The sequence below is a fragment of the Neofelis nebulosa genome, chromosome 9, assembly GCF_028018385.1.
Source record: "Neofelis nebulosa isolate mNeoNeb1 chromosome 9, mNeoNeb1.pri, whole genome shotgun sequence".
NCBI classification, from domain to species: Eukaryota; Metazoa; Chordata; class Mammalia; order Carnivora; family Felidae; genus Neofelis; species Neofelis nebulosa.
Genome location: NC_080790.1, coordinates 108,576,533 through 108,594,010, shown reverse-complemented (window position 1 = coordinate 108,594,010; position 17,478 = coordinate 108,576,533).

Here is a 17,478-nt window from a genome sequence, read left to right as displayed (position 1 = left end):
ATTCCACTCTGTTAGGAACACAACAGCTTTTCAGCTTTGTATGGGCAACACTTAATGCACACTGGAGTTTGGAGTGGTTTCTGGAAAATACTACTTTGCTGTGTAGAAGACTCAGTTGACCTATGCAATATACTGGGGTTTGTCCACATAAATAATGATTAACATTGGAATAATTTTCATCTTTATTAATTGTCATCTGCCATAAGTTGAGGAATGTTATATCTGAGGCTTTAACTTACAACTAATACATGGGGAAATTGAGAGTTTGCTTAAATATAAAATATTAGTAATGGGTATTATTTAAAAATTTTTAAGCACCAAAACAAACTCATAAGTGCATTATAGAAGAAAATGTATATGTATATAATGTGTATGTATATACGTAATTAGAAAATGTGGAAGGCATATATTATAAGCATAAATTCATAATAGCAAAAAAACTTCCAAATCATAAATATGGGTCAATGTCTGCTTTAGATTCTGGGTACAATCCTGGGAGCCAGATTCTCTTTGTACTACTTGAAGAGTAGCCACATTTCCATGAGAATTTCCTCCTAAGTCTCAGTGTAGATTTTGATAGCACTGTTTGCATTTCCTTCCTATATGTAAGGAAGCTTTTAAAAAAGAGGAAATGTTACATTAGGCAAAATATCAATTTGCCCTACAGATAGATATAGCAGTGCTTAAATGATAATTATGCTGCAAATAAAAAATAAAAATACCATACAAGTAATTTGTCACCTTTAAAAGAGTTTGACTCCTTTGAAAATGTCTGTTGATATACTCATGCAGTTACTACATTTGTTCATATCTAAGGGTCTTTCCTCGAAGGGGTCTAGTAGGGTCAACTATCTTACATTACTTTTTTAAAAGGATAACCATTGTCCTGTTATACCATTCCAATTAATTTTTTTTCTCATGAAGTTTCTGGAATTTTTCTCTCCTCCCAGTTAATGCAGGTCTAAGCTCCAGACCCAACAGCTTAATTTTGTTTTTTTCTAATTATTAAGTTGTTGCATGATCTCTTGTCTATTGGGTGAAGCTTACTTGTTCATTTTGACATGCAACTGCCTATCCGTCAACAGATAAATGAAGCCATGTGCCAAGTTATTCTATTTAATTAATTGTTTATCCTAAACTTTTCATGGAATGATATATTTCAGAGAACAAATTAACTTATTTGAACTATATGTTGAAGTCTAATATTAGCCGTGAAAATAAACCTTAGAGTGTGACCATATAGGAGAATGTTGAAAAATAGATATTGACTAGGCCCTCTGGACATCAACCAGAACTTTGATTGGGTGAATCTAAGACTCATGTTAAACTTAGTTTTAGTTAATGAATATTATTATAAGCTAGCCATTTGGAACCCAGTTGATAGGTATTTTTCTTCATATTTGTGGTTTTTAATGTAATTTGAAGGATAAGAGTGTATTCAGACAATTCTCCAAGATTGAGCAGCTTTTATCCTATTTATGTACCAGACAGAAAAACAGATGACAACAATACAGGCTTTTCTGTCAAAGAAAAATGATACTCAAGGGTGCTGATTATGTCCATGGACTGGATCACTCACTGGCTGTTAGCAGTCTTTGGAGAATTGCAAAGCAGAGGAAAGGTGGCAAATGATTGATGAGAGTTAATACTGTAGACTTGGAATTGATGGACTAGCAGGTTTTACATCAAGTTTAAAAATTAATCCCCATGCAGATGGCTATTAGAAAGTCAGAGCTATAAGCACTTAGGGTTTATAAAAGCAATAGTAATGTCTACCACTGATGGCACAACAAAAACTAGAACGGCATTGTGTTTGACTTCTGCTAATCCTTATAACGAGGTTACCCATTACCATCCTCATTTTACAAATAAAGAGTAAAATACACTTCATTTGTATTTATTTATTGAGAAGTATAATTAACATACAATGTTATATTAGTTTCAGGTGTATAATATAATTATTCAACAGTCTTGTACATTTCTCAGTGCCCATCAAGACGAATGTGCTCTTGGGGCACCTGGGTGGCTCAGGCGATTGAGCATCCAACTTTGGTTCTGGTCATGATTTCATGGTTTACATGTTTGAGCCCCACATTGGGCTCGCTGCTGTCAGTGCAAAGTCCACTTTGGATCCTCTTCCCCTCTCTGTCTACGCTCTCTCAAAACTAAATAAACATTAAAAAAAAAAAGGTAAATGTGCTCTTAATCCCATCTATCTATTTCACTGGCTCTCCCACCTCCTGTCTGGCCACCACCAGTTTGTCTTCTGAAAATACACTCACTTTAAATAATTTGCAAGAGATCACATAAGCACAAAGTGACCTAGCTAAGAATTAGACCCTTCCTCTCCCAAATTATCTTCAACATACAACATATACACCCCTCACTGATACTTAAAAATTTTTAATTATACAATATGTGCTTACATAGATCATATGATAGTATTCACAATTTTACATACTTTAAATAACATATTAATTATTATGATTACATAGTTACTTTAAAAATGTCAAACAGTGCAGACAAATATAGAATAAAATGTCTAATAAAAAAGTAGAAGACAGTTGATTAGGTATTGCTTTTAAATTTGTAAATAGTAAGGAAACTATTCCATAATAATTCAGGTTGGACTTCAATATTAATGTTTCTCAGTCTGATAAGAATATCACTGGTGGTCTATTTCAAAAAGCAATTGGAAAGCATTATTTTATCAAATGGTGCTATAGGACATCACACCAAACTAATAGCACACACATAGGAGTGCAGTGAGCCATTGGGCATATTCAGATATGTAGGGTCAGATCAGCTCTTTGCACATGTGTGGTAAATATGTGATGGCAAAGTGTTCCACTGAAAATCCCTTTATGGAAGAAAGGATTTTCAAATGTTCTTGCAGGATTCTTTTGAAGAACCCTAATGTAGATTAGTGTATATCCTGACAGTGACCTGCTGATATGTGAAGCAAGGAAGACACATTGATTATGTGGAACAACCAAGCAAAAACAAAGCCTATACCTGACTTCTATTCTGCGATCCATCCATCACTTTCAATAAGATGTCTCTTGATTTACTTTTGAAAGAAACTGCTAATATGGAAATAGATATGGGAATATGATCAAATATCTATCATAGGCTGAGCCTGTAACTTCAGGGCCAAGATACCATGGCTTTTATAAAGGAGTCTAAAACAGCAAGCTTTCTTAATAATCTTGAATACTGATGAAAATGGCTAGGACCCTATGAATTTAACTTTCCCCCAGGACTTTATTTTCTTTGCTCATCAGGTAAAACTATGGAAGATACGTTATTGACCATACTTTAAAAATCATGAGCAAGTGTTACAGTAGAATTTCAAGAAACGCTTTTCAAAGACAAATAAAACTAACTTGAAGGTTAGGATTAGGTTTGCTTCTTTCTCCTAAGACAAAATATTTCAATCTCCCAGCTTTTCAATGTTATATGATCCTGGACGTAGCATCTATGGAGTGCTTGGATTATTAAGAAACCTAACATTGCAAATGGATCTTGGAGAAAGAGAAGACAGCACAGTGGACTCAACAAAAGGTGTGTCCAGTGATAGAGTTTGCATTTTGTGCTTATTTTTCCTTTCTTCCTTTTTTTTGTCTGTGGGTGGGAGGAGGGCATGGATGGGTAGGATGTGTAATCAGCTGTTATCAATCAACTTTGGAAATTCCCTTGTGGTTTGACATTTTTGAGGACTGGCCTGGTCTTCCTGTTGGAACACATCCAAACCCCAGAGGAGGGCTCTTTTTCTCCATTGTAGATACTAATAAACAGAAATACACATGGTATTTTTATTTTTCTTATTCTTGGATGAGGTTAATTAGTTGGTTTGCATTTGTAACTATGTCTTCTTTTAAGAAGTGAACTGCTATATACAGTAATTATTAGTATTTGTTAGATTTTGTTTTGTACAACAGATTTTGAGAATGAAGCCCATTATGGAAATTTATACCTTTGCTAAAGCAGTACATTGAATTCAAGAACCATTTTCTTGATTTAAAAGAGTAAGGTTGGAAAAACAGTTCACAACCAGTGTAGAGTTTTGCAATTGATTTTCTCCCCAAATTTAAAACTAAATGTTAGTTTTTGGGGGGTAAGTCTGCGTAAGATTTAGCTTTTATACCATTCCTGTGAAGTACACACACACACACACACACACACACACACACACTTATCAATACTTATTTTGTAGGGTAAGGAGACATAGCCTTAGGAAGATTCTTTAAAAAACTGGCCCAAGTTTTTACAGCTAAAAATGGGAAGAGTCAGAATTTAAACCCAGGTCTGCTTGACTCCAAAGTTCTGCTGCTCATTTTTGACACCAAACATTGCCATCCTCCCCAGTTTTTACCTGCTGTCAGTGACAGTAATGATCACCAGTTATTTGATTTTTTACAAATGGTCGACTCTAGCCACTTGTTTATGTGAGGGACAAGTCATAGATGCAGGTATAAAACCTCAAAGTTTCAAGGAAACAAAAGATATAAAGGAGGTCAGAGCAACTGTTGAATGTACACAACACAGAGGCAGTATGTGCAACCTTTTTTCTCTATTAGGATTCCTTTTAAACGGTAGAAAGAACATAGGCTTTTCCATCACTAAACATCCAGCATTTAATCCGAGTCATTTTTAGTTCAGCAAAATTGGCACAAGCCAACAATTGCCTATGTATAGAGTTTATAGTGTGGAGAGTTTGCCAATATAGTATTATAGATTTTTTTCTTTTAGATTCCTTACCTTCTCATCTTCCAGAAAAATGTTTAAGTGGTTTTAAAGCCTGCACCACTTGACCTTCTTCCCTTTTCATGTGTGTTGTGTGTGTGTGTGTGTGTGTGTGGTATTTGGTATGAGGTGTCACCTTTGGGAATTAAGTTTTCATAGGGCCAGGTACAGGACTTTTAGAATGTGATAACTCCTGAGAAAATGATAAGAAGGTTTTATTCTTCCTCTTCTCTTTCTTGTCAAGCATGAGAGGGTCTGACTTGAGGCATTTCTCTTTATTGGTTTTTCCTCCAGCATGATCAAGAAACTGATTTGTGCCAAAATCAGAATGAGTCAGACAGTCCGAAACCAACATATATTTGGACCAGTGAGCATGGATGTACTGAAATGAGCCGTAGCAAACTCTCTTTCTGGATGTTTGACCACATGCAAACAGGATGAGATGGTGGCTTCACAATGGGTGTGGTTCTTCCACCTCTCCTCCCACAAACTCCCCTTCCTCTCTTTCCCTGCATGTGTTTCAAATTGGAGCAGTGGTGGGTGGGAGAAGCAAGAGCTGCCCTGCAACTATAAATAGTAAAGCCAAGAATTCTGAGTGTTCGGAAGGGGAGGTAGAGGGAGATAGAGTGGGAGAGGTGGGAAGCTACCCAAAGTTAATCACTTGCATTGCCTCAAACCAAATCAGCTTCTGTAGCATACTGAGAGTATTGAGTAAATATGTGGCCAACCTCAAGCCCAATCTTAAAACAAAATAAAACATCAACAATGATAAAAAAAAAATACATAATAGAGATGGTCCCTGATAGATAGTCACCTCTGTTAACTTTTTGGAAAAATACAGTTAGAGTCAGGACTAATGTGGACCAAAACTCATGGAAAGATTGATGGAAATTCATTTTAAAAAGCCACACACATGAAAATAATTTACACAGGAGGTTTTTCTGCACCACAGCTGTGCTTGTTATTTATTTTGGACCAGTTTGTGCAAAAAGTGGTACCAAAAATGGACTTAATTCTTGCTTGATAACCATACAGATGTCAAATTAGTCCCCTGAACTCAACAGCCCCATTACTGCATAAGTTGCTGTTTAAAGGCAGACGGTCTTTAGAGTCTCCAGGTATTCATTTCCTTAGAGCTTTCTTTAAGACTCCACCCCTGGATCTCATCATTTGTAATCTCTGTCTCTTGGTGCTGTTTCTCCTACAACTTAAATACACCCAGAAGATATAGAATGGAAGACAGAAGACTGAATAGAACCACTGTTAGTATATGAACTGCCTCTGCCTTGGAGTGGGAAATGTGCTTATAAAGAGTACTTCCAGACCCATAAAAGTTAAATAAAGGAATTCTCCAGAGCATTGTTGCTCCATCCCTAGACCCTAGATATCAGAGGATTGAGTCACATCTGCTTTAATGCTCCCTGATTTTCCTTTAAACCCCTGAACTAGGATGAGACAAGTGGTTCATAGTTCCAGTGCACCTTGCAGGGTGGCACTATCATTGCACCTTGAAATGTAATAGAGCTTGGTGCCTCGAAGCCAGCCAACACATGTGCAAGGGTGTGACATTTATTTAAGGGATTTGGAGAACAAGGTCTCATGCACATGCAATCAGAGGCTTCTGGTGTCGGTATTCATTGAATTAGCCTCTTGCAAAAGGATCTGGGGATTGATACATCAAAACTCTGCCTTTGTGAAAGGGGCATGTTTGTATAGTTCTGATCTGATTCATAATCATATTCATTATTTGGATTTGTACACTGTCTTTCTTTCCATGTTGCCAAAGTGCTTCTTTACTAATCTAGAATTATAGTGAATTAAATTTTTTAGGTTAATGCAAAGTTCACCTCTTAGGCCACCTCCCAATGGAATATATTTGTTTTGAAGAAGAACTTATTTCCTGAAAAGAAGGCCTTAATTTATTATGAGCGCCTTTGTTATATTTCTGACGGGAGGGGTGGTTGTTGAGATTATTTCCCAGTGCCGAACGTACAGCCTTGGACATAATAGACTTAAGGCTGATGCATTTCTTTTATAGATCGATGTGTTGAAGCACAAGGAATCAAAATATTGCTCCAAGACTCAGAGCTGTCTGGAATAAAATTTAAAATGATGCTAAATCCATTAACTAACACCACCCTCTCCTCACTGAAAATGCTGCATGTTGCTAAAAATCAATTTTGGCAGGCACTGAAACTCTCACTGACCCAGACCAATATATTTAATTTAGCTATGTTCTTTTCTCTGATTTTTTAATTTCCTTTCCTTTGCCAAGTTTATATTAAAATGACTAGAAGCCATAAAAATTAAAATTTTACAAAGCAAAGATTTTTTTCTCCCACATTAACCTACCACAATACAGATGTCAAATTCTGTTTCATGAGCAGAATCCATGATAGCACAATAGCAGAAGGGTCAATTTGCTGTTAGCTCATAAAGGATTTTTTACTGATCTAATATTTGGTAGGCTCAGTTTTACCACAATTGGAACAATGACCCTTGATTCTTTTTTCTAATTTATTAGAATGTTTTTAAAGAAAGAGAATAAAGTTGACCTAACGAGACCTGTGAAATGTACTGTCTGTTCTTGTCAGTGGATTTTTAATTTTAATTTTGTAATTAAAAAATGAGAACACAGACACTGGATCAACACTTGACCTTAACCTTATTCTTGATTCAAAGATAAAACATGTCAAACATGTCAAACATGTCACTTTTTGAAATGTGGAAAATCAGTGCAACCATTTGCCAAAATAAGCAATGCCTCACTTCACTCTGGCCTGATCTTTTTCTTGGGGAAAAAAATAGATGACATCCTCCTGCTGGCTTCTTGACAGAGTTGATATAAAACAGCCTTGAAAATAAGTCCTAGCCACTCAAAGTAGAAGTCCAAAGTAAAAGCAGAACGCAATAGGTTATCTTACCACTAGGGGGCAATAGATACTCCAGCAAACTGTCCCCAGGGAAAGGGATTGGTTGTGCTGCTATTTCTCTTGTATTCTTTTTCTTGTTGGTGTCCTTGGGACATTTTGTATCCATGGATATGCATTGTCCTTTATTAAATGGTACTGGAAAGAGAAATAAAGAATGACAAAAAGGCTTTGAGATTGAAAGGGAGGAAGAGGGCCAAGGCTGGTAGTATAAATGTGACAGGGATAGAGAAATTTAACCAAACATTTTGCAGATTTATGTAACCTTTGAAAGTCATATGTGAAGCTTAAATATATATCAGGAAAAATACATTTTAATCCTTTCATAGTCATGATTCTTGTAGTTACTATTTGCCATGGGCTAAATGTTTGCATCCCCTTCCAGAATTCATATGTAGAAGCCCTAATCCCTGATGTAATGGTATTTGGAGGTGGGGCCCTGAGAGGTGATTACATCATTATGGTAGAGCTCTCGTGAATGAGATTAGTGCCCTTGTAAGAAGAGATATGGGAGAGATAGTCTCTCTGCCATCAGAGGAAACAGCAAGAGGGTGTCTGTCTGCAGAGGAGAAAGAGGTTCTCATTAAGAACCAATCAACTGACACCTTGATCTTGGATTTCATAGCCCCCAGAACTGTGAAAAATAAATGTTTGTTGTATGGTATTTGTTATAGTAGCCCTCATGGATTAAGGCATGATTGATGCCCTTAGTTTTGTTATCTGAATTTTGTAACACTTACCTTCTAAGGCCATAAACAGGTTTTGTTTTTTTTTTAATTATGAATTCTAGGCATTTTTTCTAGTTTAATTTTATACTGTTCATTGACTGAATTAGTTTTAATGGAACGAAATAAAAAGAGTACATATTAGAAATAAAAACCTTAGACAAAAAGGTTATTCTTTTCAAACTGTTTTTGATCAGAGTTGTAGTTCTTTTTTTTAAAAAAAAATTTGTACATTTATTTATTTTTGAGAAACAGAGTGAGACAAAGCGTGAGTAGGGGAGGGGCAGAGAGAGAAGGAGACACAGAATCTGAAGCAGGCTCCAGGCTCTGAGCAAGCAGTGAGCACAGAGCCTGACGAACTCGCAAAGTGTGAGATCATGACCTGAGCTGAAGTTGGAGGCTCAACCGACTGAGCCACCCAGGTGCCCCCAGATCTCTAGTTCTTAACCAGGATACTCCCATTCCCCCTGACTTATAGGACATTCGGGAATGTTTGGAGACATTTTTGAATGTCACTACTTAGGGGAGGAGTGTAGCTACTGGTATCTAGTAGGTAAAGACCAGAAATATTACTTTGCACAGGACATCTCTCCAAAAAGAATGACCTGATTCAAAACGTACTGAGATTGAGAAACCCTGCTTCAGAGCAAGAGATAAGGGAATGCATCTTTCTTTTCCTTTGGTGTAATTAGTATTAGATCTATTTATTTACATACTTACTTACTCATTTAAAAGATTTTATTTTTTTAAAGTAATCTCTACACCCAGTCTGGGGCTCGAATTTACAACCCTAAGGATCAAGAGTCGTATGTTCTGCTGACTGAGCCAGCCAGGCACCCTAGTAATACTGGTTTTAAAGATGATGCTCAACTAACATTTCCTGCTCCATCACAAAGAAAACATTGTCATTCAGGGTAAGAATAAAGATATGGTTGCTACAGGTGAAAAGAGACCCATGATATTAAGAGAACATGGAGGCAGGATGGCAGAAACACTGTCAGTAATTTCGCCAAATCATGGAGAATAAGAGAAAAGTTAGAATTCGACAGATAGATGTGGTGTGCCCATTTTCAGAGAGGAAAAGGCAAAATTCTGAGTCCTGTTGAAAGCTGAGTGGTATCGAGGGAGGAGCCAACCAGATATAGCTTTGACTAGCTATGTTATAGCCTTTATCTTTCTTTTCTTGGCCCAATGGGACAGAAGTAGTATAAGTAGATTTGAGTGAACCTTAGTTTCTTACAATTCATGTAGGCTAGGTGATTCCTTTTGGTAGGTAAATAACATTTGAGTAATCCCTGGATTAACTGCATCTTGAACAGGAATATCTGATTCCCATTGCAAGGTTTTGAGTTAGTCTTTCCTATCTGATGTTTTATCCAGTCTCAGGTGAAGACTGCTGAAGACAACCTGGTAGATTCGAGATAAAAAAGATTATTGCAGAAAAAGGATACGCAAGTGGTAAAAGATACACTATAACAAGGTCCTGAAAGTCGGCAACATAGGAAGAAGTTGGGGTGAGTAGAAGTTTATGTAGAAAATTATTTAAGTAATTTAATGGATCATAGCTTCATATTAAATTCAAGTTAGCCCCAGTGGCTTCTGTCTGTGGTAATAGATGCAGAATGTTCAGAATTTGGAGTTTAAATCTTAGCTCAGGCCACACTGGGAGGGATGCGTGTCAGATAACCTGGAGTATCCAGGCAGGAATAGCTATGCTGGTGAGGGCATAGGAGCTGTGCCATGTGATGAACAATGGAAGGAACTAGGAAAAGAGAAACAAAGGGGACATAAAGTAATTGTTTCAAACTACATAAAGGGCTCCAGGGGAGGAGAAGGTTTGGGCTTTTAGTGATTGACCCTAAAGAAGGACCTAGCAAGTTCAGGAAAACAGATTTGGGCTCAAAACAATAAACTCTGAAAATGAATGGGTTCCTTTGGTTGAGTTCCTGTCACCAGAGGCTAGACAATGAAATAATGTGGCTTTTGGTTTGTTTGTTATGAGACCATTCAAACCTCTGAGCACCAGATGGACTTTAAATTATCTTCCAATTTAGGATTTAGTCATTTTTATATCATCCATAATAAGTATAAAGCCAAATACCTTTTAAGCTATTCTGATTCTGTTAATAAATATTAATGCTATCACATTCATCATGAAGTAGTTTCAAATCCCCAAAATAGGGTTTTTCTAAGTGTATGTCATGAATGGGGAAGGGTCTCTTTACATCTCATACACAAATTTTCATGAGTAAAAAATTTTAGATTATGGCATACTACATTCTTTTTTAGGGAGTCACAATGCATATTAGCATGTTAGAGGTGCTGAGAAGTAGTACAGTAAAAAATAAGCCTTAAATTCCTTGGTGAAGCACTCATAGTCCTCTGTTAGACCTTTCCTGACTTGTCAGCCTCAATGTCCATAACTCTCCTTAGGAACTCTTCTCTCTGGCCACCCAGTAAATTCTCCCTTGCCTTTTCCACCCTTTGGCCCTGGTCATTTCCTTTATTTGGAAGATTTTAGTGCCTGTGTCTGCCCAGGGATCACCCTTCCTGAAGTCAAAACCTAAAAGAATCCCTCTCACATTTGCACTCATATCACAGTCTAAAAGTGGTTGCATTTCATGTGCTTTAGTTATTAGCCCCTGACAATACATTAGAACATAATATGTTCTGACGTTTGTTATAACACCTGGTATCGGGTTTCTTACCAAGTAGGTATTCAATAAATCTTTCTGGAATTGTTGCAGGAACCATAAGGCAGTTGGAACTCAATTCTCTCATACTCAGGTCAATGTAAATATTCTTAATATTAAGAGCATAGTCTGTGATAATCCTGAAAACCTTTTTTTTTTTTTTTTTGGCAAAGCATCCATATGGTTCATAGTGATTTTTTTAAACAAATTACTTTCACTTTGTTACTCTTGTTCCAAACTAGATGAGTGCCTGCCAGATGAAGGGGTGGCTTTGTAAAGATTACTGTATTTCAGTGAACAAGCCCTGTTTTCTGTTTTCGTTATTCCATTTTTAATATTTTGTTTTTATTAGAGATTCACGGCTACACCTTTGTAGCTAGATACCTGGTTTCTCACCACAGACTGCAGTAATGTAGTGGATTTGCTCTTGGGATAAATGTAATATATTCTTGGTCATCTTGTCAACTTCATCTAGAAAGAGAGGAAGGTTTTTGTCTCAGGTTGTTGGAAGTCTTGTCCTGGGAACCTATGTAAGGCTCTCTAAACGACTGAAGTGACAGAGCGTAAGGCTGGCAATGATTGTCCCTTTATAACTCAACAAGCAAGGGAGATTTGCAAATAAATAAACAAGCAATGCTTTTCTCTCCATTCTGGACCCCAGCTCCTTTCTCTCCAGAAGAATGTAGTCAAAATTTCCCAAACCAGATACTTTCGACACCTGACCCAGAATCACAAATAGAATAGTCTTAGCTATATTTAAGTGGGAAGTCCATCTAAATGGAAGAGATAATTCAGAAAGAGAGGGATTATTTTCAAGGAAAGGCAGTTGAAATGCTTTACCAAATAAGATCTCTGTTATAATTTCCTTCCCTACAGAATTTTGGCTCTCTCAAAATTTCATCTTCCATATTTCATAACTTAGAGCTCAAATCAGCAATTAAGGAGGTTAATTTTCTAATAAACAACAGTTTAGGATAACTAAAATTACTCTAAAGTTTAAGAAAAAGGTGAAGATATTTATTTAGAAAATATTTCATCTATCTCAAAGAGCTTTCTTATCAAAATAAAGTTAGAAAATAATTGAAGTTTAAAAAGTTACTTAAGTTTGTGCATACAGAATATATACATTGTGTCTTTTCTTTAAAAAGAATTCATTGGACAATTACTTAGTTAGATTTTATTCTTCCTTTTACCTTCTTTGTCTGTGGCATAATACCAGGATTAAGGAGCATAGTTGTAATTAGCTTACCATTTCTTAGCCCTTTAGTGGTTAACATCAAATCCCTGAAAAGCTGTGATTCAGTATCCAGAAATGTCTAGTCAAATGCCAAGTGCACCAAAGTAAACAGAAATAGAAAGAAAATTACCTTGTTTTCATTGGGTTATGAAATCTTCTACAAGGATGTACATATGAAGAAATTCAAGAGTTCAATTCTAACTCTTTGAAGGATTTTACCATCTATTTCTTCCTTGACAACTTTTAGCCAGAAGTTCATTTACTTTTCCAGGTGAGGAGTGGAAATGTGCTGTGCCCTACTGAATTGCTCTTATCATATGATCAAGTTCTAGTTAAAGATTTTAGCTAACAAATGCCCAAGCATCTGGAAAAAGTGTGGGGCTCTCATTAAGACATTTGCATTTTTCAACATGCAACATCTAAGTCAGTTGCTACTTAGGCTATTGGGGCCTTTTCCTCTTTGCCTCAATTGGATGGTTGATTATTCACCTTCATAATTCTCCCACTCCCTCAGTAGCCTGAATGACTGAGTGTCCCCAAAGTCCTCCTAGTATTTCTCTACTTTTTATCCACCTTCTTTTAAGAGACTTACCAGGCATGCTTCACATCTGGCCTTCTTTCTGCTTTTCTTTGATAAACACATGAATTTCAAGTGCAGGGTAGGGAAAAAATTTTATCCTTTTTCCTTTTAGGTTCAATACCTAGGGCTGTGTAAATTAAACTGACAAAAGACAGACTAACAAGGGAAAAAGCATACAAATTGTATTTGAAGTTAATATCTTAATATTACATATGGATGGGATTCTCACAGAAAAGAAAATGAAAAACCTAAAGAAGCGGTTAAACTCAAGAGCTTATATACCATTTGAAAGAAGAGTGACAAATCTGTGGAGAAGCGACAGTACAAAAGAAAAAGGGTTGGGCTTCTAGGAGTGGTAACTTGTGATGAAATAATTATATGAGCGAAATTAATGGAAGATAAGGGTTATTTCAGTAAGGTTTGCTAATGCTAATGAGATTCAAATTGGTGCTGTCTCTAACTCCATAGGAATTGACCTCCTCTTCCTGGTATGGGGGAAGAGAGATACTTCTAGAAAGGGGAATCTGTGCCCTGCCTTTAGGCAGAAAGTGGAAGGATAGAGAGCTTTCCTCTGTCTGCTGTTTTTCAGTTGCCTTCACCTCAAAATAATTCTCATGCCAAAATGACATACTTTAGAATGGCATGTTCTGATTGCCTTCTGAAGCTTTCCTGGGAAGTCACTTTGAGACACATCTCCAAACTCGCATCAAATCCAGCGCTTAGGGAAGAGGCTTCTCTTCACACATTGGCACACATCGGGCAGAACTTCGAGCTTCCGCAGTATCAGTAAAATTCTAGGCTCATATTTATATGCCCCTCCCTCCCTCTACCCACCGGGTCTTGTTCTCTGTCCCAGTGTCTAGTGACCCACCCCAAAGACATTCCTTCTTCCTGTTTTCTCTTGTCCCTTGTGGCCCAGGGCACTGTCATCTAGTTTCATCCTGGGAGTGAACTGGAGCATTCCTCTGCTGTCTTTCCAGTGTGCCACGATTATAGTATAAAGTCTTCATCTTGCTTCCTTCAGAACTTTCCTTTTTCATTTTCAGCCATCTTACCCCCCCCCCCTCCTCCTGCTCCTTTTTTTTTTTTTTTAATCTGTATCTTCAAAATACAAGCTTTGAGTTTCAAATGTATATTTTTTTTTTCTCATATGGGCTTCAGGAGCAACTTTTGGATATTGAAAAATTAAATATTAACTTATTCTTTCTCTTTGAAGCTATAACAATACTAAATTATGATACTGTGGTTGCTGATGAATGACTAAGTGGTTTATATTCAAGCAAGTTGGGAGTAGGAAAGCATGAAAATAGATGTTAAATTGCTATACTTTGTTGAGAAAATAAAAGCCACTAGTTGGAAACCCCCTCTTACTCTGTCTACCAAACCTACAGCCTTGCTTACATCTGTCTCCATGATCTTCCTTTCTATTAATATCTATATATTTATAAATTCTCTGGCTCCTATCAAAGGTATGTGTTACCTTTCTGATTTTGTTTACTTACAGACTTCATCCTTTAAATTATTTCCTCTCATTTATGCATTGCCAAGTTCCCCCTTTGTTAGATTTTTCCCTTTTGCATACAAACATGATTACATCTTACAAATAAATAAGAAGTTAAATATCTCCCTCCAATCACTTTCCTTTGTAGCTCTTCCATCACACATTACACTGCCCCCATTTCCTGTTTTCCTTCCCATCAATATTTCTCAAAAAGGAAATGTGGCCACTCTGTCTCCACTTCTTCCCTGTCCTTTTATTCCTAAATTCACTTTGATCTGAGGCCCATTCTCAAGCTCCACTGGAATTGCTTTTGTCAAGACTAATGAGAACCTCCAATGGCCAAAGCAAAGAATACTTTCTGCCTTCCAGTTACTTTATCTCACATTAGCAGTTGCTCTAATTGTCCATTCTCACCTTTTTTCTAGTTAACATCCCCTGACATCATAGTCCAAGCCATGGACCAAGCCTTTTCTGGTTCTTGTTTATGTGCTTGAACTTTAAACTTTGGAGTCTTACTGAGGCCTTCTTTTCTCTTCATCTGTCTTCCCTTTCTACTTCACTGCTCTCCTCTCCTCCCTCCTTTTTCTCCTCTGATCTATTTGCCTGCTTTGCTTCCTTATAGAAAATTTCTTTGTAGGTGATCTCATCCACATTCATGACTTCAAGCAACATTCTATACACATTCTGTGAGAGTAAGGACTTGTTTATATTACTTGTTTATTAGTGCCTCACTATCTATTGCAATGCCTAGAAAATAGTAGGTTCTTGTATTAGTCAGCTCAGGCTGCCATAACAAAATATTACAGACTGGGTGTCTTAACAGAAATTCATTTCTCAGTTCTGGAGGTTGGGAAGTCCCAAGATTAAGGGGCCAGCAAGGTAGGTTTCATTCTGGGCCTCTTCTCTTGGCTTGTAGGCAGGTGCCGTATCCCTGTGTGCACATCTGACCTCCTCTCTGTGCTGGTGCAGAAAGATAAGCTCTCTGGTATCTTTTTTATAACAGTACCAATCTCATGAGACCAGGGCCCCACCTGATCTTATCTAACCCTTTTCACCTCTCATGGGCCCCATCACTAAATTTCATCATGTTAGGGGTTAATGCTCCAATATATCAATTTTGGAGGGATAAAAACATTCAGTCTATAATAGCTCTTAACAAATATTTTTGAATAAACTATTGACTATTTAAATTTACTTATTGTTTTTAATTACACATTTGTTTTTTTATATTTTAATGGAAATATATTTGACATATGTCATGCAGATTTAAGGTATACAACATGTTAATTTGATACATTTATATGTTGTGATATGATTGCCATTGAAGTGATAATTAGCACCTCTATCATGTTACATAATTATCATTTCTTTTTCGTGGTTGGAATAGTAAAGTTCTGGTATCTTAGTAAGCTTTATGATGATAATACAATATAGTTGTCTATATTTGCTATATTTTGCATTAGACTCCCAAGGCTCATTTACTACTCATTGTAAGTTTATACCCTTAAACAGCATGTATGCTATTCCTCCAGACTTCATCCCCTGATAACCACCATTTTACTCTTTGTTTCTATGAGTTTGGCTTTTAGATTCTGCATATGAGTGATACAATATGGCATTTGTCTTTATCTGCTTGGCTCATCTCACTTAGCATAATGTCCTCAAGGTCCATCCATGTTGTTGCAAATGACCAGATGCCCTTCTTTCTCATGGCAGAATAATATTCCAATAACATATAGTATATAAATATAGTGGTAGAAGATATATACTACATCTTCTTTGTCCATTCATCTGTTGATGGGCAAGATAGTATGGCATTGGCATAAAAATAAATACATAGATCAGTGGAACAGAATGGAGAACCCAGAATTAAACCCCCACATATATGGTCAACTAACATTTAACAAGGGAGCCAAAAACACCAAGAGGGAAAGATAATTTCTTCTACAGATGGTACTGGGAAAACTGGATAAACACATGCAGAACAATAAAATTGGACCCCTGTTTTACACCACTTATAAAATTAACTCCAAACAGATCAAAGACTTAAACATAAGACCTGATATACCATAAAACTCCTAGAAGGAAATGTGGGAAGAAACTCCTTGACATTGGTCTTGGAAATGATTTATTACTATGATACCAAATGCACAAACAACAAAAGCAAAAATCAACAAGAGGGACTATGTCAAACTAAAAAGCTGTACAGGAAAATAAATAATCAACATAATGAAAAGACAGCCTACAGATTGGGAGAATATATTTGGAAATCATATATCTGATAAGGGGTTAATATCTAATATACATGAAGAAGTCATACAACTCAGTAGCAAAAACAAAACAAAAATAAAATTCAAATAATCCAATTTAAAAATGGGCAAAGGGCCTGAATAGACATTTTTCCAAAGAAGACATACAATTAGTCAACAGGTACATGAAAAGATATTCAACATTACTAATCATCTGGGAAACGAAGATCAAAGCCACAGTAAAATACCACTTTATACCTGTTACAATGTCTAGTATCAAAAAGGCAAGTGATAACAAATGCTGGTGAGGAAATGGCGAAAAGGGTACCTTTGTGCACTGTTAGTGGGAATGCAAACTGGTGCAGCCACTATGAAAAACAGTATGGAGGTTTCTCAAAAAATTAAAAATAGAATTACCATATGATTCAGCAATCCCCTTCTGGGTATATATCCTAAGGAATAATACTATGTTAAAGATATATTCCCATGTTCATTGCAGCATTATTTACAATGGCCAAGACATGGAAATAACCTAAATGTCCATGATGAATAAATGGATAAAGAATTTGTTATTTATCTATCTAAAATGAAGTATTTTTCAGCCTAAAGAAGTAGGAAATCCTGCCATTTGCTACAACATGGGTGAACTTTCAAGGCATTATGCTAAATGAAATAAGTCAGAGAAGGACAGATGCTCTATGATCTCACTCATATGTGGAATCTGAAAAAAATACCAAACTCGTGGAAACACATAGGAGGTTGGTCATTGCCAGGGACAGGGGTGTGGGAGAAATGGGTGAAGGTCAAAGTGTACAAA